A 4,794-nucleotide genomic window follows, 5' to 3' on the forward strand; every position below is an offset into this window, starting at 1 on the left:
AAAAGGATGGTCACACCAAATGTTGATTTAATTTAGTTAATAAAAGTTAATTGATAAAGAAAATCTATTTATGATATTATTTTTGACAGCATCCTCACTTTACAGCATTTTTACACAAGTGCCTAAAACTTTTCACAGTACTGTAGCTCTTGCAGGTAGGTTTCTTGAAGCATCTTGGAGATATTGCCACAGTTCTTCTGGATTTAGTCTGTTTGTTTGTTTGTTTGTTTCTTCATGTCATGTCATCTCACTGGATTATTATCTCATCACATTCTGTTAGGAATTATCTTACATGAATCACGTAAAGTAGCTAAACATATTTAAGAAGAAATAAAAGTTGAGCACTTTGCATCACTAGATATTATAGTTGGTCGTATAACATTTTAGTTGTAAAATATCAAAAGTTTCGCGACTTCCATCTTACCTCGTTAAACTGAAATTCGCGCTCTGCTTCAATCTGTGAGAAGTAAACCCCACCTACTTTAAGACAGGCCAGCCTACAATGTAACTTTTAGAAGATATTTGGCAGGCAATTAGGCCGTTTCTAATCATTGTCCCCCTTAATGTCTATGATGGTTACGTTACAACCCTGCAACGCTTAGAAATCGCCCAATGTTTTAATGGGCAAAAACATTCATGTTTTCTTCTTATTATAAGAATGTAATGGCCTGGAGAAGGACATCCTTTAGCAGTAGCTACGGTCGGACGTCAGTGCTGATTGTGGCCGTTAGCACGTCAGCAGTACCCGCTGGCGATGAGATGGAGATTAGCTTGAATGTTTGCGGAGCAACGGCAGAAGGGACACAGGAAGACTCACAGGTGGCCGCTGGGCGGAGGAGGACACACATGTCAGGATGAGAGAAAGAGAGAGGCAGAGAGAGGCAGAGATGGGCATATGCTCTCTCTCCACGACTTGGCCGAGACGTTTCACACGCTAGAACGCCGAACGGCCAACAGTAACAACAGGAGAGAGATATAAAAGAGGCAGACGACTAAAGAGGCAGCACTGGCACGTGCGTTTGAAATCCTGACACATAAAGAATGAGTAAAGAAATAAAGAATAAAGATAAAAGTTGGTATTATTAGTCAGGGGATTGACAGAAAACGGGAAAAGGAGGAGGAAAAGGCCCAACTTGGCATGGACCAGATCTCAAGGGAGACGTCCAAATATAGCCAGACGTCTCTGAGTATCGAACAACAGCAGCTCAGTTTACATCCTCAAACCTGCCCGTCCCTCTTTCCAATGCCCTCTTGCGCTCTGTTCTGCAACTTATCTTCGTTTTCACTCGTCGTGTTTTGCCTCACCATTTGACAAGTTGAGCTGCATCTACAGTACCACTTTTCGTCCAGGTTAACAGGCGCATATAAAAATGTAAACAGATTTTTTTTTTTAAAAAGGACTGAATAAAAGTGACCAGGGTTTAATTTAGGAAGCACATCAGAAGTACAGTAGTATCATCAATGACTACCGAATACCAAAGACGTGTCACTCCTATAGTTTTGAATGGGGAAAAATGCAACGGTCAATATGGCCGCTCTATCAAATGAAATCCCGCTTTCTGAACAAGAGAGCCAGTCCATAATCTGTAAAGTCAGCGCAGCACTCCAGCTGCTGTTAGAAGTCCCGGTAGCTAGAGAAACAGTGGACTGCGCATGCGCACTGGCTGGACTAGCCTGAAAAACATGCATTTTTAACGCTATTTGATCAAAATAAACAACTTTTATGAAACAGTTGTTGTCAGATTTCATTGGTGATTCCAAATATTAAATTTAATTGTAAGCTTGGAGAACAGTTTTGGAGAATTTGAAGTTTCCCCATTCAAAGAGATAGGAGCTGCCTGAGAGGGTTTCAAAGATGGCCGGTGAGTGACATGACTTGCCTTAAATGGACTTTGGTGTCATTGACATCACAGAAGTACGATTGCTATACTGTTAAATCAAACCAAAATTTATTCAGACACCTTAAACCTTTCTCACGTTATCAGTTTATTCACTATACTTTAGAAATATACTATCTATCTTTGATAGAAAGGTATATGTCATGGATTACAATCAACCAAAAATGATTCATCTGTTAGATTTAAGTACACAATTAGATAATACATTTTTAGGTCAACCAATTACTAAGCAATGCTTAATTTTTTTCAGTCTGTGGTGTAAAACGTTAACAATTAAAGAAAAAACACTTAAGCATATCATGGTTAGGTCAAAGTGTCTAAATTCTTGGTCCCACATTTTTATCAATTTTACTGGTAGTCCACTGTATGAAGAATTTTTGGGTATAATATGTCACAATTCACTTTATTTTGCTATCCTCACTTACATACATGAACTATGGTGTCCTGCACCCACTAGTAAAAATAAATAAATAAATAACTGGTGTCTGAATAATTTCTGGTTTGAAAAAAATAATAATAATAATAATAATAATAATTATTATATATATATATATATATATATATATATATATATATATATATATATATATATATATATATATATATATATATATATATATATATATATATATATATATATATATATATATATATATATATATAAAATATTATTAATATATATCAAATTAATTTCCATTTTAATATAAGTTAAAGTGTTAGTTTAGCTTTAGTGATTTTAGTACTCCAGCTTAGACTAAGTAAATGATAGTTAATAATAACAGCTATAATTAAAGACATATAATTGACCATATAAATATATAATTGAGAAGCCTTCATGATGTACTGACCAGACTGCTGATCAGAGATTGTGGATCAGTGTCACACAAGGTTCAAACGCATCCATGCAGTCCTGAGAAACAGAAAGCAGTTGTTATTAAGCATCTGGACGAACAGCTGCAGCCACATACTGGAGCTGTTTAATGGTGCCAAACCAGATAAAACTTAAACTACATTAAATTTGAGCACTTCTTTAAACTTGGTGTACACTCTTAAGGGCTTGTCACACTACACTTTTCATTCCACAGATCTGCATTCATATACATACGCATGCGAATGCAGGAGACCTGAAATGCAAGCACATGCACAGAAGTTAAAGCTCAAGTTTGGTGAACTCTAACCTGTGAATTTGCACCAAGTGAAGACAAAATATTTTTTTTTTCCATTCTATGACATTTTTTTAAATTCCAAAAAGAAAAAGTGCACTTCAAATCACTAGATGATGCACTGATTTAAAAAAAAAAAAAAAAGGAAAAAAAGCGAATCTTTAACACTTCAAACATTCAACTGTCAACGCTCAGTAGCCCACATAGTGCATAGAATAAATGCATAGTGTATAGTGCGTCATTTGGGACACAACTTTAGTGTGAAGAAGATTTTATAAATTTTACCCCACTATAAAGATTGTTTTGTGCAGTGAAAATATTCAACTATGTTCAAGGTTCTTGACTGAACCATCAATGCCAATAAAGAACCTTTATTTTTACGAGTGTACAATTCAAATAAAATACATCAGGTTTGATAAACTAACAGCTTACTGTGGTGTCTGATGTCTAATTATAATGTCCCGCTACTCTTAGTTGTCCTGTGATATGTGTGCCAACCAGTCTATGGTGTCAACAACACTGAAAACAAAAAAGCAGTATTATTCTGCCCCCTATTGATGGCACATAGGAGCTCCCTTGAGTACTAAGCACGTGTGAGAACAAAAATGTGGCGCAAGTTTTCAGTTTCAAGTTCTTTAAGAAATTACAGGATGCTTTCCTATGAACAACCAATAAGAAACTCAAGTTGACTGGCCTGAGAAATCTACAGTTGAGCAAACAGCGAAGGAAACCACTAATACCTGACCTGCAGATTTTCAAAGCAAGCACTTTGTGGTCTGACTGAAAATTTCCAACCGACCTTCTGAACTTCTCTCTACTGTAAACATTTCTGCAATGTGAACCACAAAGGTATCTATAGGGAACAAGTCCCTATCTTTACAATGCTTTAGTTAACAACAGAGTTGCATCTTTGATTGTTACTTTCCCGTTTAAGCTGCTTTGAAACTATTTCTATTGTATAAAGTGCTATAAAAATAAAGAGGACTTGGTATAAAGTAGATTAAAAATATGTACACATACACACTATATCTCAAATGCTTTGGGTGGGTTAGTTAGGTTTTTTTCTTCTTTTACTGCTTTTTTAATCAAATAAATGCAGCCTATAGGTTAACACCAGAGACTTCAAAACTGACTCCAAACTTTTGACGGTAGTATGTGTGTGTGTGTGTGTGTGTGTGTGTGTGTATATATATATATACACACACACACACATTTAATTTATTTCTGAAAGGAAGTCGGTTTTCTTTCTGTTGGTACCATCAAGTGTGGCTGGCTTTGCCCTATATTTTTTCTTGATATCGATGGGCTGCTTTTCTCAGAAATGTCTACAAGGTACATAATGTGACAGTCTGACAGGAAAGTACCTTGGCAAGTGAATGCATAAACCCCCTCTCTTTACCACATGTGATGTTTCCTTGTCACGTTTGCTGGCTTTGGACAGGATGTCGCAGACTGACGTTAAGACTGCAGTTAGTAAGGCACTGACGAATCATTATCACAGCGTAGGTGTGATGGTTTCAAGAGTAGTTGTCAAAAATAAATAAAAAAATGCAAGCACATACAACTAAATAGTTGAAACAATTCACAATTTTAGAAATTATTAATTTATTCATATTTTAAATTAAAAACATCTGGATTTCATTTGATAACTGCAAAGGCACAACCATTCTCATGGTTCAGATTACTCAAAACACTGCCACACTTTTGTGTGTTTTTTTTTTCTTTCCTTTTTT

This window comes from Barbus barbus (genome assembly GCF_936440315.1).
Source record: "Barbus barbus genome assembly, chromosome: 3".
Lineage (NCBI taxonomy): Eukaryota > Metazoa > Chordata > Actinopteri > Cypriniformes > Cyprinidae > Barbus > Barbus barbus.